The following is a 27,824-nucleotide window of genomic DNA, read 5'->3' on the forward strand; positions in this document are numbered from 1 at the left end:
AAAGCAATAGGACACACACACACACACACACACACACACACACACACCCCACACACACACACACAGGTGAGAAAGAGAGAGAAAGGGAGTGGAAGGAGGGAGAGGAAGGAAGGAAGGGAAAGAGGAAGGGAGGGAAGAAGAAAATTGATTATGAGGAATTGGTTCACACAATTACAGAGGCTGACAAGTCCCAGGATCTGCCATCTGCAAGCTGCAGATCCAGGAATGTCAGTAGTATAATTCCAGTCCGAGTCTAAAAGCCGGAGAACCAGGAAGCCGATGGTGTAAACCCCAGTCCAAGGACAGGAGAAAACCAATGTCACAGCTGAAGCAGGCAGACAGGAAGCAAAAGATGCAAATTCATTCGTCCCTCACCTTCTGTTCTATGCAGGCCCTCAACAGATTGGATGGTGTCCACCCACAATGAGGAGGGCAATCTACTGAGTTCACCAACTCAAATGCTAACCTCATCTGGAAACATCCTCACAGACATGCCCAGAAATGTTTAATCTGGGCACCTCTTGACCCAGTCAAGTTAACACATAGAATTAACCATCACATTGACTACAAACTAAACATTTAAGGCACCCAAAGTATTAACACTTTTCTAAGAACCATGAACAGAAAGGAATGCCCAGCTCCTCTTTCTCTTGAAGGATCATGGGACGGAGGTCCCTGAGATTCATGGAGAAACAAAGTCATCCAATCTGATGATAAAGAGGAAGGAATGGATGCTCCCATCAACAAAGAGGAGGCATCAACTGCCCAGCCACACTCTGGAGGACTGAAGTCTTCTGCAGGGTTATCATCCCACCGGGTTCCTAAACCCACCACATCTACCAATATATAAGAACTACACACTGGACATGGGAAAGGTATACACAAAGAGCCAAGAATCAGTCTTCTTGTCCGAAACTGAAAATACAGAATGTTCCAGTGGTTCCCCTAGACGCTGTTGCACCTCTCAAGTGATCCCCCAATGTTCATATGAAAGACTAAAATAGAATATGGTTCTTCTTTAGGTAAGAGGAAGCCTATTTTTGAGCATGATTCTTCACCCCTGAAACTAAAAGTTCAAACACCAAACTTCAGCAAGGGAGAGTTCATCTTTGGTGATCTGCAATACAGCTGTTCTTCTCTCTGTGGCAATCCCCACGGCTCATGACTGGACACAGCTGTGTCTGCAGGTAAGCAAAACCCTCTAAAACAGAGACAGATGGACCCCAGACAATTTTACCAATCTATCTTTTACTTTTCAAAGTACTACAATGGACAACTAGCAATTCTTAATCACAGTCCCTATTTATGCTTTCTCTACTAAAAATTAAAGTTCCCAAAAGATGGAGTCAATATTTTTTATTCAATTGTAAATTAAAGACAGATGACACTTCTGAAGAACGTTTAAAGTTAAGTAATTAGACAATTAATCAGCCAACTAATAGTATAAAATCTCACTTATATTTACACATTTATGAATCCTTGAACCGTTCAATGTGCTGCAATCTACAATATTCTATTAATCCCTTCCAACAGCGTAAAAGTCATCAGAAATCCTATTATATACCTCATGTAATCGTTCATTCCCTCAGTTTATTCATCTATGCAATAGATACAAATGAGAAAACAAACCTGATATAAGTCCCTCAGACGTAAACCATTAGAACTCAACAGAACATTATACAAGCTCAGAGCATATTCAAAACAAGTACTACATAGGTCTGTGTTGGGGATCCTTACAATAATGTGGAAATTACCAAGCTGTGGAGCATTCTCAATTCTGCAAAGGAGAACAGTGCCTAAGTTCCTTATGAGGTCCAACTGGTGCTTCTAAAGGCCCCCGACTGCCAGAATGCCCAAAGGCTTGGCTAATGCTCTTTCCATAGTGTTTTTGTTCTTTTGCCAAAGCTCCATATTTGTTTGTTTTTTTCTAGGTGGTGTTTTAAATGTTTCTGCATAGGACAGTTTTATTAGTAGGTCTTAACTGCTTTGTCAGGGTCACCAAAGTACAGAAAGTACGGTCTATTGCCAAAGTTGGTAGATCTGTTATTATGGCCCTTGATTCACTTTACAGCAGTGGTTTCTAAAACATTTTTCATTTGTACTCACAATATTATGCAAATTACTTTATGGATTCCTTTATGGATCCTTTTTGTTATACTGAAATTGTATTGTCAACAATATTTTAGTATGAAATAGCCAAAGCTGTCGATCTGGTCCTTTCCAAAATTTTACTTTGCTGTAAAATTGACATAGTTTTAATGTAAACAGTTCTATTATGGATGTCCAAAGTACCTCTTTCAATTTCAATAAACTTTTGTCCTTTAAACAGATATGGTATAGACCTTTATTGATGTACTTTGGGATAACTTGATGGAAGGTGGTTAAAAAGAGATCATTTCACTTTAATCATCTGAAATTGAGGTTGGAGCATATGCCCATTTTATTCTGGTTTATATTCCACATACATTTAGTTGAGGAATTACACAACTGCTATGTTTTATTGCTACATAAGCAAATCTTTTGTTCAAAACGTGAGAGGACTAAAAATTGATAAATTATTCCCATTCCACCTTCTTCATGGAATAACTGTATTCCATGAAGAATACAGTTGGAATCCAATAACTGAATTCCAATCATTTTTTAAGATAATGATAATAGTACCTGGTCATTTATCTGATAGCTTCTAGGTCTATATTAGAATTTCTAAAACCTCTAGAAACTCAGATGACTATACTAAAACTAGCTTTACAGGTACATTTTGCTTTAAACTCTTTGCCTCCTTTGATATAAAGTTTTTAACATTTTTCTCTGCACTGAACCAATGTCATCAGTGTTTAATTGAGCTATTAATTATTTTTTTAAGATTTTATTTATTTATTTGACAGAGAGAGCCACAGCAAGAGAGGGGACACAAGCAGGGGGAGCGGGAGAGGGAGAAGCAGGCTTCCCTCTGAGCAGGGAGCCCGATACGGGGCTCGATCCCAGGACGTTGGGATCATGACCTGAGCCACACAGGTGCCCCTCCTATTAATTATTCTTAATTGCAGGAAGCTTATATTAATTACTAGAATTTTCTCTGAAATAAATATTCAATTATCTGATTTTAATTAGACTAAGGCTACTCCTCATAATAAGTGTTTTTCTCTCCACTCACCCAAACTAAGTTCTACATGAAATCAGACTAGAAATAGTAATAATTTGAGCACACCCCCCCGTCCATAATGTGAGAGCAGATGGTGGAGAAAATGTAAAAGCCCCCTCAGCATAGTCAAATCATCACAGCCAGGGCGTGAGACAAGAATGTAAATGAGTATACACAGGCCAAGAGTAGATTATTTACCCAAAAAATGTTGCCACCCCCTCACCCACCTTCCAAAGTAAAACAAGACAAGAGCTCATTCAACCCAGGAGATACAGAACACAAAACCCATTTTATCCTTACCTTTGGTTCTGTATTAATAAAGTAATATTCATTAAATGCATTTTTAAAAGAAGATTGATTACAAAGCTTTTGAGTGTTCCCAATTTCTAAAGGCAGAATATCAACAAGGTAATTTTTCCAATTGCATTTTAGAGATGGAGTGAAAATTTTTTTTCCAGCTTTATGAGGTATGATTGATAAATGCAGTAAAATTCTTTTGTTTTTTTAAAGATTTTACTTATGTATTTGTCAGAGAGAAAGAGTACAAGCAGGGGGAGCAGCAGGCAGAGGGAGAAGCAGACTCCCCACTGAGCAAGGAGCCTGATGTGGGACTCGATCCCAGAACCCTGGGATCATGACCTGAGCCGAAGGCAGACACTTAACCGACTGAGCCACCCAGGCATCCCTGGGGTAAAATTCTTAAAAGTACTTCTAGATAGTTAAAGGAAGAAGACAAGATATTATGTTAAGGGATTTTGAAACCAGGAGTTCATGGGCAAAATCACCCCAAATTGAAGGCTGACTATAATATGCACTATTTGGAGTAATTTTTTTTTTAGATGATACATATGACAGTGAGTGTGATTGCAACAGGCCTTAAGGCATCCAGGTATAGACAGGAAATGCTTTGGATATGGATACACCAAGGGGAAAATCCCTAAGGCTGCACTGATGAGGTAAAAGGATACACAGTACTAAATATTAAAGCTTAACGACTGTTTTCAGACAACTCAAAAAACAGACAAAAACTTGACAACAGAATAGATGATCATCATCATTATAAGACAAAGAAAGTTATATATTTGCGGCCTTCATGCCCTTTTCAGAAGTCCTGCTCTCTTATTTGTTCTACACCTTTATGATGATCTTGCCACATGCTGATGACTCCCAAATCTCCCATCTTGTTGTCACGACCTCTCCTCTCCTCAGACTGCTATCTAACTGACCTCTAGCCACCCCCCACAGATGTCCTACAGGCATGCCGGTCAAGAAATCTCACCCTGGGTGAGCTCCACCCCCTAGGTTGCCTGTCTCTGCCCACACCATCTTCTCATTTACCCAAGGCTGAAGCCCAAGTTATTTTGGAATCCACATTTGCTCAATGGGCCCACCCAAGGCCTCTCTGCTCTAGGCCCTCTTCTCCGCCACTGCTGCCCGGTGCAGGCCTTTTCACCTCTTCCCCCGAAAAACTTCCATGCTATTCTTTCTGGCTGGCTGATCTTAGCTTCTGTCTCTCCCCTCCATTCACTCCTACCCATGGCCACCAGACTTGATTTCCCTAAACACATATCTAATGTCATCATCTTCCCTGAAAAGCCCAAAATGGGGTTTCCCCACACTACAGGATAATCTATGCACCACATTCAAATACTTTATGGTCTGGTCCAACTTCCTTTTCTAATCTATCTCTTTCTCTTGCCTTCCTTCTCAAGCACCCTACATCCCAGCCACATTTCTACTCTCCTAACACATTGTTAACTTTCCCACATCCATGCACTTGTGTGAGACTTACCCAGTGCTCAGAATGCTCTCACCTTACAGACCAACCATGAGAGATGATGGACTCTGAAAAACAAACTGAGGGTTCTAGAGGGGAGGGGTGTGGGGGGATGGGTTAGGCTGGTGATGGGTATTAAAGAGGGCACGTTCTGCATGGAGCACTAGGTATTATGCACAAACAATGAATCATGGAACACATTAAAAACTAATGATGTAATGTATGGTGATTAACATAACAATAAAAAATTTTAAAAAAAAAGAATGCTCTCACCTTACATTTGTCCACCTGGAAAACTACAGTTCATGGTTTAAGACCCACTTTAAATATCACCACCCCTGTGAGTGTACCAACAAACCTTCCTAGATGGGTACACAAGATATCTCTGCCCTGGGTCCCCTCAGCACAATGTGCTGGGGACATGTCAGTATGAACTATGACTAAGGACATATTGTGGATCTCCTCCATGAGGAGGAGATGTGTCCCTCTGTAAGGGAGGAACTGCTCCCATTATCTTTGTGCCCAAGTCCTCCTCAGAGTGCCCAGCTCTGTAAATGTGTGTTAAAGACAAATTTTATCACAAACAGCTAATTATTTTCCTACTGCTCCCCTTCCAACTTCTTCATCTTAGTGACTTATAGACATCTTCATACTTTTGAAAGCCAAAGTTTGCTCAGATTAAGATGAGCTTCTCTATACTCTCACATATTAGTTTTATTTCTTGATTTGATGGGGCATTTCATACACTAAAGAAAATGGGGGCATAGTAAGTGGTAGGTTCCTAATGGTGAGTCTATCCTTACAAGCTGCCATACCACACAGAAGGCACTGCAATGAACTGACACTGCAAACCTAACATGAAAACCTTCCTATTTCATATCATTGTTACAAGTCATTCTAGTAAAAACTCTGAAGAATTCTTATCATAAAATAATGTACTATTATACTTAAAAGGTCACAACTTAATATTCTTCCAACATTCAAGAAAAACAAGAATCGGATTAGAAATTTTTCCATTTCTCCATTTCTTCACATTTCCTGACAATTTCCCCTATCAGAAGTCCTGACAACACAAGAGCAATTTGTAGGCTAACTGTGTTGTTCCTGGAAGTTGGTTATCTGGCCCTACCCAGAGTCTTGTCTAAGAATAATGCCTCACTCAGAAACATGTACTAGAGGCTCACTGGCCGCTAATAATATTTACTATCTACAATAATGTAGAGTTATCAATTTTATTCTTTTATTTCCCTTTAATTAGTTTATATTTGTAAATCTTGTAGTTCAAGTAGATCACCTCCATACTTCAATATACCTTTCTTTTGGATTCCTTTTTTTTTAAGATTTTATTTATTTATTTGAGAGAGAAAGAGACAGAGAGCATGAGCAGGGGAATGGGCAGAGGCAGAGAAGGAGAAGCAGACTCCCCGCTGAGCAGGGAGCCTAACATGGAGCTCAATCCCAGGACCCTGAAATCATGACCTGAGCTGAAGGCAGACACTCAACCAACCAAGCCACCCGGGCACCCCTCTTTTGGATTCTTAATAGTGTCTACTTGAGAGTGTGCTTTAAAAAATAAGTTTGGAGGAAAAAAATAATAAGTTTTGGAAGTTTTACTTTTTTTAAAAATGAGGATACCCAAAAGAACTGAAAGCAGGGATTCAAAGAGATATATGGACACCCATGTTTATAGCAGCATTATTCACAATAGCCAAAAGGTAGAACCAAGCCAAGGGTCCAACAATGAATAAATGGATAAACAAAATGTGGTATATACCCATACAATGTAATATTACCAGCCTTAAAAGAGGAAGAAAATTCTGACACATGCTATAACACTGATGAACCCTTAGCACCCATCATGCTAAGTGCAGTAAGCCAGTCACAAAAACACAAATACTGTATGATGCCACTCATATGAGGTATCTAGACTAGTCAAATTCATAGAGACAGGAGAATGGTTGTTGCCAGGGGCTAGGGGCAGGAAACAGGAGGAATGGGGAGTTAGTGTTTAATGGGTACAGAGTTCTAAGTTTTTCAAAATGAAAACAGTTCTAGGGATGGATGGTGATGATGGCTGCAGAACAATGAAAATGTATTTAATGCCACTGAACTCTACACTTAAAATGGTTAAAACATACTGTTTTCCACAGCAGCTGTACCATTTTTCATTCCTACCAGCTATGCACAGGGTTCCAAATTCTCCATCTTACATATATTTTACCACAATTAAAAAAAAAAAAAAACGGAGCACCTGATGGCTCAGTGATTCAGCGTCCAACTCTTGATCTCAGCTCAGGTCTTGATCTCAGGGTCAAAAGTTCAAGCCCCGTTTTGGGCTCCACACTGGGTGTGGAGCCTACTTTAAAAAAAAAAAAAAAAGAGAAAGAAAGGAAGAGAAGAAGTTTGTGAACCAAATAAGGATCAAAAAATAGGTAACTAACCTAAATATGACAATCCTAAATTGTAACAATTTCTTTTAATGACTCAAAAGCACCATTATACCTTACAAAGTACTAAAAAAACATTTCACAAACCCACCTGGCCCCGTGGGAAGAAACAACTCTTTCTCAAATGATCCAAGAATCTCAGGGCCTTTTGTTATTTTTATGCCTCACACGTGGCAGTTGCCAGACTAAACAGCATAGGAAGTAGAACTCCCTGCCGAGTCACTGTACTGGGTAAATGCAGCTCAACCCAAGTCTAGAAGTAAAGAATGCCAAGGGGTTATATTCTTGGGCTATAACAGCACAGGAAAAATATTAGAACAGAACAGAACCTACATAACAGATAGCAACTTAGGAACTTTTTAAAAAGTTAATGCAGACTCAGGTCAGAGAGTGTTTAGGATGAGTACTTCCCTGCCCCAAATGCCTCATCTCCAAAGCGCTGCTGTGAAGACAGAGAAGTGGCCATTGTAACTGACAAGGCCACCAATACCATAGTTTCCCTGCTCCTGTAGCTCTATCTGCGAACTCAACAGAACAACTTCTGTTCCTAAGTGGAGCATGTAGCCCAGGCAGTGCAGCACTGCTGACCTGCCCTGGCACTCTCTCCTACATGATCACTGGCAGCTGTAATGCTCTGCATTTGTAAATTAGCTGTACACTTATTCGGCAATCTTGTCTCCCAAATATGACGGGCCCGGTTAGGCTGAAGGTACTGAAGAAGAGCACCGTTGAGCAAGCCCCAAAGCCCACAGCGTGCTGTGGAGCTGAGATGAAGCACTCTCGTTGCCTAATGTTTCCTCTATCATCTCTGAACAAGCGAGTCCCCTGACTGCCCTGTCATAATGTCCAGGTGTGGAAAACGTGGAGAACCGTGGCAAAGTGGATCCCCAAGAAAAGAGAGAGAAACCATTAAATGCCAGGCTGAATCCATACAGACCCCAGACATCTTGTGAGCAGCAGGTACCTTCTCAAGCACTGAGCTTGCAAAGTTAACCAAGCATCGATTGCCAAACAGCCTTCAGCAGAAATCATCTCTGACACAAAAACAAATATTACATGAGGTTCAAGAAAAAAGCCTACAAAGCAAAATCCCAATGGAAACCTCCCGCAGTCCCCTTTTGCGTTGTTGGGTTAAACACTTTCTAACTGGATCCCTCTCCTTCCTCTGCCTGTCGTCTTTATTCCTGTCGACCTCTTCCCTCTGTCCGTACTCATTACATTTCCAAAATGATTTTCCCAAGTTATGTGAACTTCACATCTCATGCTCTACTGCAAATGCTCTTAACCTTTTTGGAGGTCAAAATCTTACTGAGAATCCCATCAAAGCCCTCTGGCTTTCTCTGCAGGAACAGGCACAATTTCAAGGAATTCACATATGCCCTGGGTCCCCTGGAGGTTAAAAACCTCTGTCCCACAGTGGCGGCTTCCTCCCATCTCCTTTCTACATTGAATTTGAGAAACACCTGGCTACCCACCTCCATTTGTGAAAATTATGTAACTGACAAATTTCAAGAATCCGTAAGGACTCCTTTTGATGGGGTGGCCCATCCACCCCACTGATAATCAAAACTCTAAGGGGAGGTCATCTCATATAAGCTCAAGACATTCAGCCAGTCTGATACGAAGCAGCCCTGAAGGACAACTCCCCCCCAGATGATGATACCTGCTCCCAGTGACCGCGCTCACACATGTACCAATGTGACTTTGTGGGGACCGCTGAGACTCAGTCTGTTACAATTGGCATCAGTTGCTACCGGCAAGTCATCACAAGAACCTGACCTTGGTAAGCGCATTTTACACTTGAGTGCTATTCATCCGGGTGACACCAAGCGGGGGCTGGGGAGGCAGGAAGACAGACAGTGACAGTGCCAGAGCATGCTGCCAGGCACTGCCCCCCACCCCACAGGCTGCAGAAGCTGCCTCACCCACACAGAGAGACTGAGCCTGCAAAGCCAAATTTCTGAGCTGCTGCTGAGACTCCCATAAAAAGCAATGCTATTTCTAACCTCCCTCACCATGGAAAACTACACATGCCACCAAGCAACCCAGAATCTCTGAAAGGTTTATTTTTATACTCTTCCCCACGCCCCCTACCCTTACCTCCCCCACAAAATTTTTAGGTGGAAAATTTGCTAGCTTTTTAGCAGTTTGACACTACTGTGCTAGGCATGGGCTGACGAAGCTGCTAGCTTGTTTGATTTTAAAGCAAAATGAAAAGGTATTTTTCTGATACAGCTCTGAATGAGTCTACTTTAAGAAAATAATGTAGTCTAATAATAGAAGGACACAATCCAACAAATAGGCAAAGAAAATTCCCAAGTTCGCAGACCACAGACAGAAATAACAGAGCTAACAAGTTTCTCTTCCCTGTCTCTAAAAGTGGTGCTTCTGCTTGCCGGACTTTCTCTTCACATTGCTGATTTTTCCTAATTCGAACATGCCACAAAGTATCCCTGATGCCCTTGCAGAGTTTCGATTTTTCTTTTGCTGTTCTTAACCTTAAAGACTGAGGCAAAAGCAGTGAGATGGACTTCAGATCTGAGTCCCCTGACACTGTGTATACATGGGGTAGGCAGGAGGGAGGGAGGAAGGAGAGAAACAGGAAGAAGGAGGGCCTGAATGAGGCCTCGAGAACCCAAAAACTCTTTCAGAAGCCAAGGGGCAACCTAGAACTAGTCAACCTGGGCTCTGTCCCGGAACTCCTCCCAATGGGAACTTTGGTGTCACTTCTCTAATGACAAACTGGAAGGCCAGAGAGGCACCAACCCACCACCGTCTGGCTTCTCACACAGACAGGAAGTTTTAGTGCAGCCTCTGAATGATCCTAACCTAATTGTAAAGCAGAGTTTAATCCTCCTTCAAGTTAGGGAACCTCCAGCACAATATGGTCATTTACACCATAGCTCCAAATGTTTTTGTTTGATCACATTTTCACAGTTTAATCTATTTTATTATACATGCCAAGGAAACATCTGGAGAAAATAAGCCTTGCTTTATTTACCAGTGTAGAAAGCAGGGATCTACACTCAAAAGTGTCCCTTCTCCCAGCACTACTGATCCTCTTTGAGTTTCCTTAATAGTTTAAATTTATGGGACTCCTGAGTGGCTCAGTCGGTTAAGTGTCTGCCTTTAGCTCAGTTCATGATCCCGGGGTCCTGGGATCGAGCCGCACATGGGGCTCCTTGCTCAGCGGGGAGCCTGCTTCTCCCTCTGCCTGCCGTTCCCCCCTGCTTATGCGCTCGCTCTCTCTCTCAGAAATAAATAAATAAAATCTATAAAAAAAAAATTCAACACAAAGCCAAGGAAGTTCAAGTCAGGGATGTATGGCCAGCATCTAAGGTTATGTTTTTATATATTTTATTCATTTATTTGTCAGAGAGAGAGAGAGCACAAGCAGGGGGAGCAGCAGAGGGAGAAGGAGAAGCAGGTTCCCCACTGAGCAGGGAGCCAGATGCGGGGATCAATCCCAGGACCCTGGGATCGTGACCTGAGCCGAAGGCAGACGCTTAACCGACTGAGCCACCCAGGATCCCCTCAGGTTATTTTTTTAATGCTGAAGCATCTCCCCACTGGGACCATAGGTCTTACACGGGAAGACTTTGACACTGCTCCCTGTTCCTCACCATCTACTTCAGATCCTTTAAAAGGATTCCTTTTAAAGGAAACCAACAGAGAGGTGGGATTTTCCCCATCTGAACCTTTCCTATGTGTGCTGAGAGCCAACCAGATATAAGTCTGAGGTTTCTTTCTCTCACAAGGACAGAAAAGGGTGTGAAAAGCTTGAATTAATGATTTCTTCACCTACATCCTAGAGGCATTGTGCTCAGTCAAGTCACCAGCACTAGCATTCCACCACGCCTGGCTCCAGCAAGAAGATGCCTCATGAAATTCCTCAGCAAACCTCCTCCATCCTAAAGGGGACAGAGAGATCCATGCCTCTACTCCCTTTTCTCTGATCCTGCCAGCACATGGTCCTTGGACCAGAACTAGCATTTGGATGGCAAATAACTGACATTTTACTGAACTCCTACTGTGTGTGAATGCTGAACTAGACATCTTCACAATAATTCCACAAGATATATATTATCCCATTTAAAGATGAGAAAAGCTGAGACTCAGAGAGGCTTAGGACTTGTCAGAGTAAAACAGTGAAGGAAAGTGGCAAGGACAGAATTTGAGCCAAAGGCCGTGTTTCCAGCTATACCTTACAAATGTGATACAGCCAAGAGGTATCTGTCTTCAAATTTATCAAGCAGGTCACAATTTTAAATTTTAAAATACATTTAATAACAACCTAAACATGGTAACCCAACCCCATTTTAGAACCAAGTCCAAAAAAACCCACCATACAGTAAGACAGGCACATTCTGCAGTTAGTGCAAAAATCCAGACCTCCTTGGGCTTTCCCAGCCAAGCAGTTGGAGCAGAGTCGTAATGCCACCTTGTCCATCTTATCAGCACTTAGGAATGTCTCACGGTCCAGCTGTGAGCTTTGAGAGGCAGAATTTTACAAGTAACAGAACAAATATAAATTCCAGGACAGTCAGCTGTAAGAACCTATTTTAGAGGTGTGAAAGTTCTTGCAACACCTCAGAATCCAAGTATGGTGCCTGAAAATGACCCGAGATGCACAAAGCAGCAAGCAGGTCTGCAGACAGGGATCTGTTCTTTAACCATTCTAATGTTCATAAGGAGCAACACAGCCTTGTATTTAATTTAAAATCCATATACAGTAATGTAGTCAAGAGAAAGATTTCCATTACCAATTTTGAAACCTGCTTAAAATAACTGACAGAATGAGGTAACCCCATATATGGTGGGAAATCGGGTTCTTATGTAATTTGCAAGTATATTTCTACTTTTGTCAAAATTTTGTAAATCAAGCTGTACAGTCCTTAGGAGCATAGTCCAGTGGTGTTTCAATTATCCAGTAAAATTCTATTTGAAGATGGCTTTAGTTTTTGGTGGTTAAGATTAAAGAGGACTATATCTGAGATGATGAAAGAGTAACTAAACCGTGCCCCCACTCTCTTCGGCTCTGGTAGGGATGAGTTGTTGCCTCCCACCTTAAGCTGGTAGTGGGTATGCCAAATTATGGAAGAAAAATAGCACAACTCATCAACACTCACCAAGTAAGGGGCGCCTGGGTGGCTCAGTCGGTTAAGTGTCCAACTCAGGAAAGAAACATTTGAACTGCATTCACTCAACAACTCAGAGGAACTGCCCCCAACATGGACTCAGAGTGTGTGTGTGGTTTGTTACATACTGCATGCTTCGTAGCACCTACAGTTTTAGGAAGGTTCCAAACTGTGAAAAGTCCATTTAAATTCAAGGGTCTGTGTGCCTCAGTGAGGAAGCACATTAAATCACTCCAACTGCCTCATCTACTTTCAACCACAACCATAAATAGAAAGCTTGGATATGCTCTGAGAGAGCATCCAGGGTGGGAATCTTCATCAGTTCATTTCATGTGACAAAAGTTTTGCTGAACTCCTCCATTATACCAGGCACTGCTTTAGGCACTGGCGGGGGGGGGGGAGTTGGGGGATAGCGGGAGGGAAGGAGGGAGATTCTCGCCCTTATAAAGCTTACAGTCTAGTAAAAAACTTGGAATAAACAATGAGTCATACCTGGCACATTAAAATTTAGGAAAAAGTTGCACCTTATATCTTACAGAATTTCTTACTTTCCTGAAGACCCTCATGTATTTCTTCATTTAATGTTCGCCATAGACTGGCAATTAGGCAGAACAAGAATCACTAAAATCAATTAAGAGTTGACAAAATAGAGGCACTGAGAGGTGAAGAGGTATGCCTAAAGTGAAAAGCTGGTGGCGGGCAAGGTGAGGCAGGGTAGGATGCTCCTGGCACCCTCCCAGCACCTTCAATGACTGTCCCCCCAAGGGCTGGCTCTGAATCAGTCTTTGGGTCTGAGGATGTCCAGGGATGACCGGAATACACAGGTGTCACCTAAGCTTCTACTTCCAGATAACCCAATGCCCAGCTACTTACACCCACTCTCCAAAACAGAAACAGGCACACAAACATAAAGCCAAATGCAGTAAATTAGGAAGCCAACCCCCTCTTCACAATAACAAACCATACGTGCTACCAATACAGAGAAAGAAAAACCTGCCCACTTGATGTTACAACAGCTAAGAAAGAGAAAGGAACTAGCATTTATTTAGTGTATGCTATATGCCAGATGCTGTATTAAATATGATGACTCCTTTATTACTGATGGCAATCCCATTATTATCCCCATTTTATGAAGTAGGAAACCAAACAAAACACAGAATTTAGAATGACAAATAAGGAATCCCATTTCCCATGGATCTTAAGTGTTTTTAAGTATCTGGGCATTAAATGCTCAGGCTCAGCAACACATACAAGTTGAATAGTAAGATTATTTTTTTCAGTAAATCTAGGAATATGTATTTTTATATACATTCACAGCTCAAGGTGAATTATAAACAAAAAAGAAAAGTCACATTTAATCTGATATCATACAACTTTCCTCCTATCGGAAAAAGCTAAATTAGTAAGATAGTCTTTGTGCCTAGAAATTGCATGACTTTTTTGAGAGGTACATATGATGTACCCCTCATAACAGTTAGTGCTGTGACAAACTCTGCTTCACAAACTTTATCGAAGAGTCTTAACTTCTACTCACCTTTTAAGCTGTATGAAAACTGATGTGAGTTCTTGAAAATGGTCCAGTCAGGAGACAACGGTGTGATGTTACAAATATAGAGCTTGAACTGCTAAAAGGAAAAATAAAGAATTTCACCAAACCATTTCTTTGTTTCTCTTAATGCACCCTCCCTTTCCCCAAGTTCCAAAAAAAAAAAAAAAATAGTAAGTTGAGGACTATCACAATAAAAGCCACAAATACCAAAATGAATAAAAGGGAGAATTATAGTAAAAAATCTGAGGTAAGGGACATGACTGAGCTAGGGACAAAATCCCCCTATCAGTTCTCGAGCAACCACAAGGGGCACCCTGTTCTTACCTTCCAAACAAAAGAGACACAACTTATTCCTCTAAACACACAAAACTTCTCTTCAATGAGGGCCCACGAACAAATGAACAATGTCCTTATTGGATTTGGGTTTTTTTTTTAATCATAACAGTCTGAATTAACTTGTGAGCACATGGATCCACGCAATCCTTAACTGTAAAGAGGGGCAGGATCAGGGGCACCTTTTTCCTCCCATGAAATATGTTTAATTTTGTGGGAGCAACAAGGACCCTTGCTTAGTGAAGACCCTTGGGGGAACACCCCTGGTTCTGTCTGAAAGGTCGTCTTTACACCCGCCCCTCACCCTGTTGGTAGAACACCCTCCAGTGTGGTGCTCCAGACTTTGTCCAGGTCTAGTCCCAGTTCACACAACCTGTCATGATCATCCTCATCCCACCTTGACGAGTATACTGTGTGCATCACACCATTCCAGGTCACATCGGGTGGCTGCCTTGTGCCTTACAAAACAGTTTCAGGTAAACTCAGTCAACTCTGCCTCAGATACCACAAGCACCTCTCAGCACCCAGCCTGCCAATGTGTAGGATGACACTCCTGTCCAAGGTTGAATAAGGCACCATCTGTCTAGCTTGTGTGCTGTAGTGTACTCTCCAGGAGACTTGTCCCTTAAAGTGTGTTCCTACCATATGTCACTCCTGAGTGATCAGCCAATGCTAAGACATCCAGATAAAAAATTACTCTGTCTAGCCAGAGGATCCTATGAGATTCCTATGGAGGTCCACCCTGAACACCTGAGCCAAACACCTTGCTGTTTTTATGTAACTCCTTAGTATCAATACTATGAAGCCACAGACATTACTTTCTCCTGTTTACTGTCTACTAAGAGAAGAAAACAAGCCACTTCTGGTTTTCTAAACAGTAGTTTTTATTCCTCAACTGGGATTGCTCTCATCAGTCTTCCGAGGATTCAAATGTTCAGACTTATTGAGAAAAAAAGTCAGTGGAATAACCAGAAATGTACTGTGTTGGGCAAAATGACTCTTGAGTGCAGGCAGAACCTGTGACATGCTTCTAACCAACAGAATTTGGCAGAAGTAATGAGATGTCATTCCCTTGATCAGGCAATGCTATACAAGACTCCATCTCAGCAGACTAGAGAGTGACAGACTCCCTTTTTACCTCTGAAGAAGTGAACTGCTATATGGTGACAAGGACGGTGAGGAGGCCACATGGCAAGGAACTGCAGGGGCCTCGAGGAGCTGAGAGGCCCCCAGCTGACACCCAGCAAGGAAACAGGAACATCAGTCCTATAGCTTCAAGGAAATGAATTCTACCAACAACTTGAATGATCTTAGAAGTGGATTCTTCCCAATCCTACCTCCAGATGCAAACACAGCTGGGACCACACCTTGACTGCTGACTTCTGATATCCTGAGCAAAGAGCCAATTAAGCCATGCCCAGACTCCTGACCCATAGAAACTGTGAAATATTTTATGGGTGTTGGTTTAAGCTACTAAGTTTATGGCAATTTGTTAAGCAGCAACAGAAAATAAATTCAATTTAGTAATTAAGTATACGGATGTATAAAATACATATATATTATATGCATACATAATTGGTACAATAGAACAGCCCTTCCTACCTGCCTCATCCATCCATAAGTGAAAATTCATTTCTCCTACTTGACTATGAACTCCTCTGGGCAAGAACCACATCACCATCACCCTGACATCCCCTTAGACTCTGCAGAGTATGTGGCACATGGGAGGCCCTTACATTTTTTTAAATAAACCAGATTAAAAGAGTTATGATTTGTCAATCTCTAGTTGACTGCAATAAGGCCAAAGCAACAGAATTTATGCAAACCTTCAAAACAGAGCAAAGAACCTCTAAATTAATTTCAACTTGGTGGAAGACACTTAGCCTCATGCTCTACCCCCAAATGATGAATCCACAATTTTTCCAGTATTGGTTATTTCATTTTACCTGTGAACCTGAGTCAGTGCTTAGAAATGTTCCTCAGTAGTCACTACTTTTGCCAAATATCCTTGCCACTTTTCTGGCATTTAGCTATCTAACAGCTAAAGGTTAAAAACAAAAAGATCCCTAAGAAATTTTCCAAAGGAAGAATTTGTTACTTGTTCTTAATTTCCCATTCATATCAATAATTCATTCCCAACCAAAATGGAAAAACCTGTTATAGGTCAAATAACCCAGCTCTAATTCTGAAACAAAATGCTAATCCAACTTCATGACAACCTATATCAAAAGTGCTTTAAGATTGATTTTTTATTTTTAAACAGATGATTTTGAATTCTCTTAAGCAAGATTTTACTTAAGCCCTGTTTAAAATAAAAGTTGAATATGTAAATATGTTCAGTTTCTGCTATCCTTAAGAGACAAATTGTTTTTTATTACAAAGAAGATGGTGACTAAAGCTCTATTTTAGATTTTCAAAGGACTGGTTTAATAAAAGAGATATTTTAAAACATTCAAATCTGTTAAATTACTTAAGACACTACAGAATAAAAATTTCATTCACTATAGAAACCTATCTTACTCTCCGGAAGTCTATATGCAGGATTATATTATATAGTCCCACTCCCTCATAAATCACTCAGTAAACCTTAACATTATCTCCAAGGTTTATCCCCTGGTGCTGAGCCTCTCAGGCAACATAGTTTTCACACTCAAGCCAAAAAAAACTAAAAACACCAGTTCCATGACATAGGAGGCAGAGAATTTCAATAAATTCGCCTCTTCTTCTCAGCATAATTTTAACTCTCTTGGAGCCCAACTCTATGTGTGAAAATAACCAATGCCCCACAACAGGGAACTTCACCCCATGCAAAGAAAGAAACAGGCCCAATTTATAGACCCCACCCAGGTCCCTCCACCCACAATTCTGATAAGTACATGCCTTTTCCATAATCTCACAAAACACAGCTCAACACAAAGTCCAGTGCTTCAAAGAAAGAAGACTGAGAGTTAATATCATGCCCCCACAAAGGAAATTAAGCCTTCAGTTCACCCGGAGGATGACCCTAAAGAGAATTATTATGCCTAGGACCTTAGAGAAGATGGTGGCAGAGTTCTTTATACATAGACAACCATACCCTGCTGCTTGTAATATGAAGCATTTGAGGAATCCATACATGGTTTTTCAAAGTGATAAACTATGGTCCTGTGGGGATGATGATCTCACTAGCCCCAAACCAACTTTTTTTACTTCTTCTTCTTCTTTTTAATTTAAATTTTAGTTAACATACAGTGGTTAACAACATAGTTAACAACACTGGTTTCTGGAGCAGAATTCAGTGATTCATCACTTACATACAACACCCAGTGCTCATCACAAAAAGTGCCCTCCTTAATACCCTTCATCCATCTATCCCATCCCCCCCACCTACCTCCCTCCATCAACCCTCAGTTTGTTCTCTATGGTTAAGTGTCCCTTATGGTTTATTTCCCTCTCTCCCTACCCCCCCCCAATATTCACCTATTTTGTTTCTTAAATTCCACATGAGTGAGATCATATATTTGTCTTTCTCTGACTGACTTATTTCACTTAGCATAATACACTCTAGCTCCTCCATCCATGTTGTTGCAAATGGCAAGAGTTCATTCTTTTTGATGGCTGAGTAATATTCCATTGTGTGCAGGTATGTGTGTGTGCGCATGTGTGTGTGTATCTCACATCTTCTTTATCCATTCATCATTCGATGGGCATTTGGGCTCTCTCCATAGTTTGGCTATTGTTGATAATGCTGCTATAAACATCAGGGTGCACATACCCCTTCAAATCTATATTTTTGTATCCTATGAGTAAATACCTAGTAGTGCAATTGCTGGGTCGTAGGGTAGCTCTATTTTTAACTTTCTGAGGAACCTCCATACTGTTCTCCAGAGTGGCTGCACCAGCCCAAACCATCTTCTAAATGCCATGTTCCCAACACGTTTCCAGCAGTTTACACAGCACTGTAGGTTCAGTGGCCACAGTTTGGGAACCATGAGCTGGTGAGAGGCAGGGCAAGACTCAGAGGCAGAGTTGCAGGTATTCCTGGAAAGTAACATGAAGCAAAGAGGTCACCTCCCTTGCCCCAAGAAGGGGATACATGAGTGGTAATTAGACTGAAAAACCATAAGGGAAGTGAGACACATTTATTCTTTTTTATTATTATTATTTGACAGAGAGAGAGAGAGGGATAGCGATAGCAGGAACACAAGCAGGGGGAGTGGAAGAGGGAGAAGAAGGCTTCCCGCTGAGCAGGGAGCCTGATGCGGGGCTCGATCTCAGGACCCCGGGATCATGACCTGAACTGAAGGCAGACGCTTAACGACTGAGCCACCCAGGCACCTGAGACACATTTATTCTTAACCTTCACAGTATTCTCACTTTATCTTTAAGGTAAAGGAAGACATTTATTCCAGACAAAGGTTAAGAGAGAAATCTGGCTGCACGCTTCCTTTCTCTGAAACAGGGCTGGCTTCCAGCTGGGAACTGGAGCCATTTAAAACACAATGATGCCCGGAGACAAGAGAGCCCTTTTGTGAAATTATAAGTTGGGCTGGAAAAAAAACACAAAGTAGTAGGTAATATACTTCAGTGTTACACAAAGAGATCAAGGAAAATAGAAAACAGAGGTCTCTTTCCCAAATCTATACTTACATCATTTTTCAGAAATGTTGAGGCATTCGTTAAGGATGGACTTACACTTCCACCCCAGATGCATAAATTTTTTTGTCAAGTACATTTCCACGACATAAAATGTGTGTATCCATTTATTCAACCCATAAGTGCCATACAATTTGGTTTTGGTGTCTTTCTCTCATGGGGAATTATTTCACAGTACACTTATGCCAAGAAGTACTGGACCAGAGGTTGTGTCTTTGCAGCCCAAGTGCCCAGCACAAGGATCTGCTCTCTCACTAATTTGAGTCTGGTCTGGGAAAGGGTCAGGCCAGCAGGGAGCATCACCAGCAACCTCCCTGCAGAGCCCAGGGTGAGATGCAAAGATGATGAGTGCAGGTTCCAGCCGCAGAGCCAAGACCAAGAGTTTGACAAGTTGTATCTTAACAAAGCATCACCAACCATTTCATCGGTGCCTTTCAAAATCGAGGAATGCACAGGAAGAGGGCAGCTTTGGGTAACTCCCAGCAGACACAAAACCAGCGGGGACCAGGACTCGGGAGAGGGATCCCGAAGCCAGCTGCCTTCTGTTGGCTGTCTGGCTTACTTCTAACAGGGATTTCTGTTCCCAAAATAGAAACGAAGTACCTCTTGAAAGCAGATGCAAAACAAAGAAACAGTCCCACTCTGCTTGCCAGGAAGAAATAAGGCGCGGCGACACCCGAAAGTCATCTCTTCTGGGGCACAAAGGGCCGGACGAAGGGCCTTTCCTGGGGCACAGCTGAAATGGCCAGCTTCCTCAAAGACCTGGTCCCCAAAGCCCCTCGGGGGTGCACCCACTGGAGTAAGGCAGTACTGGCGGGCTCCCACCCACGCCTCCTCCCGCCCAGCACAGGACAGCAACAGCTTCGAGGGCTACGCTCACAGGACAGCGGGACAGCCAACAGACCTTCGCAGGCTCTCCCCGCCCTGCCTCGCCCTTCAACCAAGAAAATCTTTCAGTCAAAGCAAAAACGGTCCATCTGCCTATGGCTAAACAGACAGGTTTTTCTATCTTCCCTGCTGTTTTGGCTTGAGCTCTTCCGACTGCAAAGTTCTGAAGCTCCCTTTGCTAAGCTTTATAAGGGCCAGAACTATGTATGAGGAAACTGGGACAAGGCCACCCTCGGGCAGCCCTGCGCTGCGAGGAAACACCACAGCCAACAGGGCAGCCCGGGCTCCTGCCGGGTAAGGCGACGCGGCCTCTGCGCACGCGCACGCGCACGCGCACGCACTCACAAGCACGCAGATGCACATGAGCGTGCACGCACGTAGGCAGGCGCGCACGCACAAGCGCTGAGGGCGCTTGTAAAATCTAAAAATGGGATGCTTCGGGACCCATAAAGGCAGAATTAAATGTTTCAAAGCACACAAAGAGCGAATAAAGTTCTTAACAAAGCTAGAATGTGCACCTTAAGGAAACAACAACAAAGAGGATTTCTTTTTTTTTTAAAGATTTTATTTATTTATTTTTTTTATTTTTTAAGATTTTATGTATTTATTCATGAGAGAGGGAGAGAGAAGCAGAGGGAGAAGCAGGCTCTCAAGGAGCAGGGAGCCCGATGCGGGACTCGATCCCAGGATCCTGGGATCATGATCTGAGCCGAAGGCAGACGCTTAACCATCTGAGCCACCCAGGCGCCCAAAGAGGATTTCTTTTAAGTGACATCAAGTCCAACAGCGAAGTTTCCTTGTTATTTCCAAACTCAAGGGAAGGAAGACAGAGACCGACCCCTCCACAAAGGATCACAAAATACTTTAAAGTAATAAAAAACTTGACAGTGATTGGGACATCAAGATCCTTTTTTGCTTCTTAAGCAATAAAGTACTGTCTCATTTCTCAGGCATCCTGGAAGGAGTTCTCAGGGCCAAACTATACTCTTTAAAGCATATTAGCACACATCCAAATGGAGATGTTACCGTTTCTGTTACAAGCCAAAAAGGGAATCAAACACCCAGTCCCTATGGCAGGAACTCCATGAGCACGTGGACTGGCGGAGTAAGGTAAGAGCCAAACGCACAGCCTGCCCTGAGTTCAAATCCAGATCCACCACTTACTGCTTGTCTGACCCCAGGGAAATCATGTCATCTCTGAGACACAACAGCTAACGAATGACGATATGGTTATCTACCTTCAGGTCACTGCAGAGACTTAGAAAGACAGTAGGGGCCTTAGTAACCGATCATAAATATTAATATAGTCAAGTGATATAAAGAGCAGCATGGCTTCTAATCAGAGAAAACCGGCTGCTAATACCTATGACTCACAACAGAAGTACCTCTTCCCAAGAGTCCTCCTGGTTTACCTCACTCTCTACAGTCCTCCTCACTCAGTTTCCAGTGTTCCTGGGCTATCTGCACATACCCTCTTTCATGTTTACTCAGGACTCCCCATGAGAATACCAACTCTTAAGAACAAGTCTCATATTTTCTAAGGATAGGTCTCATATTTCTGGGTGTTTTATACAATCTACTTCCTGCCCTGTAGCCCTCAACCATACCTGTATCTCCATATCTGGCATTCACCAGAATAACAGCCTCAGAGGAAGACTTGAGGCAAACTCCCACCTTTCACATCTTATAAGCTCTCACACTTAATGAGCTCAAGCCCTGTCCCTTTGTTGTAAGTGAGGAAGAAATCAAGGAACGTGGTGGTGAATAGTATTAACCAAGTCACACAGGTGGGTCAAGTCCCCGGGGCAAAGACCTGGGCTTCTTGCCTCCCCCACCATACCATTGGCATCTGCTTATCACAGAGCCTACCTTATAAGAAAGAACAATTGCCACTGGCATTATAAAGATACATGTCCAAATGACCCACATATCTTACCACACAGCACTGGGCCTTGGGGTTTCAACATTCCTGACAGCAAGATAAGGCCTACTTCAAGAAACAGTCCTGCATACCCAGGATTCTGAGCTCTGGCCCAAGTGTTCTGTTCTCTGCTCTTTTTGACCTCCTGTTTGGATACTTAATTAATTACAACAAGAAGAAATCAAACAGATAAAGATACTCAGGCATCTTGGTCATTCATTGCTAGGTAATAATAGTAACAATAACAATAAAGCTAACATTCATTTAATCTTTGCTCAGTGCCTCTCTTGCAAGACCCTTTATGTATCTCATTTAATGCTCACAGCAACCTTGTATGGATGTTATTAGTAATTCTCAGTTAACAGATGAGACAACCAGAGTCTAGAAAATTTAGGTGATTTGTCTAGGGTCATACAACTCTTAAGAGGCAAAGCTAAGATTTGAACCCTATTCCATCCTACAAGCAGATCCACAGAGCAATCAAAACAAAGGGTTATAATAAGAAATAAAGCAAAGCTGAGGTATCAAAAAATGAATATGTTTTAATCTTGGGAATTCCTTTGAAAACTAAGGGTGTATTTTTGTTGTAATATTATCTTCAAACCCAGACTTTATGAGTCTGTTTGGAAATAGCAACAAGTCATTCACCAATAAGCACACTTCTTTCAGACCCTTTTGGTCACTTCCCGTGAACACAGGAACTGTGTCCTGTGTGTTCCCCTTCTCCACAGGCAGAAACAAATGTGGATACTGTGGAACCCAGCTGGCACATGAGAGTCCTGACCCCCAAAGACTGGCGCAGCAGGCGGCCACAGGTGGGACTTCTCAGGAGTCACAGCAGACTCAGTCCCAGGCTGGTGAGGCAGCAATGTTTTTGGAGACCCATTATGTCCCAAATTTTCCACCACATGCTATCAGAAAATAAAAAGGACCTAAGTTGTTATTTCTCTGAAATTCTAAAATTTAGTATGGAGAATAAGGCAAACATAAATAAGTCTGTGCTTTTGTAACTAAATGTCAAGACTGGTTTTCAGATGGCAAAGATAAAAATTGATATCAATATTTTATTGACCTCTATTAATATTTAACATTAAATATGGAGCCAACTCTCTGTAGAAAGCTGTTTCAATGTACTGAATCCCTAGCACTGTGAGGGGGTGATGCTAAATGCCAGGAACAGACCAAAGAAGTCACCATGTCATGTGAGGTAGAAAGAAGAAACCCAAGTATCTCAAACTCATTCGACCATGAAATCCGCTGGCAGGCTGTATGAACACCCACCAAGTGCCAGACACGATTCCAGGCAGTTGGGCACATCAGTGAGCAGAACAAGGGTGTAGAGTTGAATAATAAACCTACTCAACAGGTGAATTAAGTAGTTTGCTCAGAAATGGTAAGGCAAGTGCAGAGCAGAGCGGAGGACAGCCAATACGGCCAGCGGGAAGCAGTGCCAGAGAATGCTCCCTGAGAAGGCAGTATCAGAGACAAGGCCTGAAGGAGGAAGGGGGGTTGGACACAGGGATGTTTGAGAAAGAGCGTTTCAGGGAGGGGTCCAAGAACAAAGAAGCAGCCTAGCTGGACAGAGTGAATGAGGGCAAAAGTATCAGGAGATGAGGTCAAAGAGGCAATGGGGGGTCCCAAGAGCTTGTGGGCAACTGTAAGGACCTGGCATTTACTCAAGAAGAATGAGGAGCTACTGAAAGAGTCATGCATTCATTAAACAAGGACTTACCAGATGCTAAACATGTCAAGCCCTGTGCCAAATACTACAGTCATAAGAACGGGAAGAAGGCTGAAAAGATGCAAAAAAAAAAAACTAGACTCCTCAACCTTCAATGGTAGCTAAGGTCTTCTTTAGTAGACTAAGTAACCAGGAGTACATTCCAACCCTCACATGGGAACCTGGAAATGAGCACTCAGTGGGCTCGAAGGACACCTCTCCACCCCCTACTTACATATAGATCCTGAATGTCTACCAGGAGAACACCAAAAATATAGAAGATCCTAAAGTTGTGTAAATCAGCAGTGAAAATCAAATGAAATCCAAAAATCATTTTAGTCCTGATTATACCTCATTAGATTCTAAATATTTAAATCTATCGATGGTACTATAATAGCTCTGTAATAACTACAATGGTTTAAAATCTTAACCTATATTTCCTAATATTTCTAAATGGCAGAATGTTTACTGTTCATTGATATCTAGATATGTATTTGTCATTTTGGTAAACTAAGACAGTAATAAACATCAATGCTTGGTCTTTCTCCTCTACTAAACTACACAGATCATATCTCCTTAATACTTCCTCTGTAACTCACCCGTGATACTGATCATTTTGGACTTTCAAACACTCTTAACATATGCAATATATACATGTATATACATACATACATATATACGTGAAAATGGGCGCCTGGGTGGCTCAGTTGTTGAGCGTCTGCCTTCAGCTCAGGTCGTGGTCCCAGGGTCCTGGGATCGAGTCCCACATCGGGCTCCCCGCTCGGCGGGAGACCTGCTTCTCCCTCTCCCGCTCCCCCTGCTTGTGTTCCTGCTCTCACTGTCTCTCTGTCAAATAAATAAATAAAATCTTAAAAAAAAAAAAGAAAATGCATATATATGTATACACATATATACATATACTGAGTTGTGACATTAAAAATCTCTATATACAGGGGCGCCGGGTGGCTCAGTCATTAAGCGTCTGCCTTTGGCTCAGGTCATGGTCCCAGGGTCCTGGGATCGAGCCCCGCATCAGGCTCTCTGCTCGGTGGGCAGCCTGCTTCTCCCTCTCCCGCTCCCCCTGCTTGTGTTCCCTCTCTCGCTGTGTCTCTCTCTGTCAAATAAATAAAATCTTAAAAAAAAAAATAAAAATAAAAATCTCTATATACATATGTATACCACACATACAACTTTTTTAAAGTTCCTAAAAACAAAAATAAAAAAATAAAGTTTCTAAAAACAATACTTAGCCTTATAGTTGTGAACTATATTCTATCTTCTATTACACATCACTTTTTTTTTTAAGATTTTATTTATTTATTTGACCGAGAGAGAGATAGCGAGAGCAGGAACACAAGCAGGGGGAGTGGGAGAGGGAGAAGCAGGCTTCCTGCCGAGCAGGGAGCCCGATGTGGGACTTCGATCCCAGGACCCTGGGATCATGACCTGAGCCGAAGGCAGACGCTTAACGACTGAGCCACCCAGGCGCCCTACACATCACTTTTTGAGGGCTGGTTGTGACCTACTAAAATGATTTTGTGACCTGCAATTCTAAAACACTAGTCAAGGCACTTAACCAATTAGCTATTAATTAATAAATAACCTCAAATTCATCACAACATCGCCTGTCCCCTACTTTGTCCACCTACCCTCTCAACCCGCAGAGAAGAGCAAACTCTAGTCTACTCGTAAAATTTCAGAGTGTCCCGAAGGATGATCTTTCAGAGCACAGCCCTGCAAGACTCACGAACTAACCAGAAGGTAGAAAGAAACTAACTGTTCTCTGCTGGAGCCAAACAGAACTCAAGCCATCCGCACTATCTGTGCATGAACTTGTCAAATAAAGTCTCCAGTATTCTGAAATAACTTAATGAAAACACATTCTACTGCTAAACGATCTTTGGCTTTGGCTTCCAGTGCTTTGATAAACTGGTAAATGGTCATTAAAATAGGACCAGTACAAGCACTACTTTGCATTTGAGAGTAGGGCAGATTCAGACTCAGCAGGTCTGCAGTGAGCCCCAAGATTCTTCATTTCTAACAAGCTCCCAGGGGATGCCAATGCGGTGGTCCAGTAACAAAGCCCTAGACAGCACTGTGTAGTTTACAGATCAAGGTAGCCCTCCCTAGCAACCCCTAATAATTATGTTCAAATACACAGCAAAGCCCTCAGCAGACAGCACCTGCTGTGAAGGCAGGTGTAGAGGTGATATCCACAAGCACATTAATGTGGGCTTCAGCTGATGGCAACCCATCGATAGTGGTGATGGAAAGGGCCATCTGGGAAGACTGGAGAACAGCACCTAAGTGAGGGAGTAGAAGAACCACACGGAGGAAACTGACTTGGAAAGCAGGTCCAGGCTCCTTCAGAAATCTACAGAATGTCCACAGAAGAAAAGAGAACATCTATTTGGAAGTAACTCAAGTGGAGGTCACTTTCAAGCAAAAAGGCTTGAGCAATGGAATGCAGAAAAGACCCATCAAAATATCCATAGGCTCTTACTGACCAATGGGCCACTTACAACTAGGCACAGTTACCAAAAAAGGGAGAATTCCATACATTGCCATACCTCCTCTTCCTCCCCCTTTACCCCACCCACTACATCACTGCAGATAATCTCTCCTCTGCTGTCCTGACCACTCCTCTCTTGCGGTGTTTGTTCTGCCCCTGGTGAATTCTTGTGCTGCCTGCACCACTGACTTCCACCCTACCGTCGCCCCACATTTGGGGGCCCCCATCCAATTTAGACACCACAACTCATATACTACCAACTTGGATACACTAAAAGTTAGCTATGTCTAACAGACCTGCTAGAGTTCCAGTTGGCTGTAAAAAAAACATACATTGACAATGAAAACCATCATTCAAGAAAAAAAAAAAGTCCACCTCCACCCCTTTTTTTGAGACAGAGAGTGGGGTTCGGGGGGGGTGCAGAGGAGGGGAGAGAAAGAGAGAGAGAGAATCTTAAGCAGGTTCCACATCCAGCATGGAGCCCAATGCAGGGCTCAATCTCACAACTCTGAGATCATGACCTGAGCCAAAATCAAGAGTCAGACGCTTAACCAACTGAGCCACCTAAGCACCCCCCACCTACCCTATTTTATTTGAAAGGAACACAGATGCTCCAAATACTCTGTGTCAACTGGTCACTTTAATTGAAATTAGATACATGCTTCTACTACTTCATTAGAAGTCAAGTTCAGAACACAATGTCTGAGTGTAAAAACTATCATCAGCCAATCGCTTATATTCCATTAGTTCACAGTTGTTGTTTTTATTTTTGTTATTTTTTTTTTGAGATTTTATTTTTAAGTAATCTCTACACCCAACATGGGGCTTAAACTCAACAACCCCGAAACCAACAGTCTCATGCTCTACAGACTGAGCCAGTCAGGCACCCCTGTTGTTGTTGTTTTTAAATTACCATATTCCTCTTCATTTTATACCATTCTTAGAAAATATTTCCCAGCATCTTCTCCATCAAATCATCAAAAAGTAACTATTGGGAGTTGAAATTCTACCCATTTGGAGGTCACTATTAGCCAACTAAAGTTTGGACATGCTATTCTACATGTTCTACATGTTATTGAATTAATAAGAGTAAAAATAAAATTCCAGAAAAGGCAAAGCCTACACTAGTACAGCCTTTCCTTATTTGAAGCCATGCAGTCTTTCCTCATTCTTGTGGGTTTCATTAAACTAAGAAGCACAGAACACTGTAAACTGATTTGCTAGTTTCCATACTTGCTGCCAAATTTCCACTTCTGCAAAATCAATTTCAATCAAAAAAAAAAAAAAGTAAAGTTAATCTAGTTCTTCACAAACGGTCCAGAATGTGAGGTAAAAATTTGGAAGAAAGGAAAGCAGTGGTTGGCAAATAATGCAAATGTTAATTTATTATCTTTATTTTTTAAATTGCTACATTGCCTCAGAATCATTTCCTCCTCTTAGCTTTGGAAAGTTTTTAAAATGTGGACACTGCCAAACAATGACCTTGTTATAAGCCAAAGTTCAGTTATTTTAAGGAATTTACTACCTTTTTGCTGAAGGAGTTCTCATGGAAATCCTTCCAAACCACCAACTTTGTTTAGAATTTTTACACATTTACAATATAATGCCGTACAGTTTCTAAAAATTTTAGGGTTTTACTTTGTGCACTGCTTCAGGCTTTAAGAAAGCAGTACAACCTAAAATCAGTGACACAGGTAGACGAAGGGACACTTAAAAGGGAAAAGCATGAAGTAACTTTGGTGTAGCATGGTTACATTACAGG

At 42.0% G+C, this 27,824-nt stretch overlaps 1 protein-coding gene across 23 annotated transcripts in view; it reads right to left on the reverse strand.

The window, feature by feature from the left end:
* The window catches only part of LDLRAD4 (low density lipoprotein receptor class A domain containing 4), a 450,420-nt gene that overhangs the window by 380,681 nt on the left and 41,915 nt on the right, over positions 1 to 27,824 (reverse strand). For 14 of the 23 annotated variants that reach the window (XM_025865205.2, XM_073888066.1, XM_073888063.1 and 11 more), the window contains exon 2: positions 14,039 to 14,129. The gene's annotated coding sequence lies outside the window, so the exon portion shown is untranslated. Of the gene's footprint in view, positions 1 to 7,170; positions 7,279 to 14,038; positions 14,130 to 27,824 lie in introns of all 23 variants that reach the window. The other 9 variants (XM_025865209.2, XM_025865208.2, XM_073888071.1 and 6 more) reach the window with 3 other exon arrangements.

The sequence above is a fragment of the Callorhinus ursinus genome, unplaced genomic scaffold, assembly GCF_003265705.2.
Source record: "Callorhinus ursinus isolate GAN/ISIS: 27379988/994484 unplaced genomic scaffold, GSC_fseal_2.0 scaffold86, whole genome shotgun sequence".
Lineage (NCBI taxonomy): Eukaryota > Metazoa > Chordata > Mammalia > Carnivora > Otariidae > Callorhinus > Callorhinus ursinus.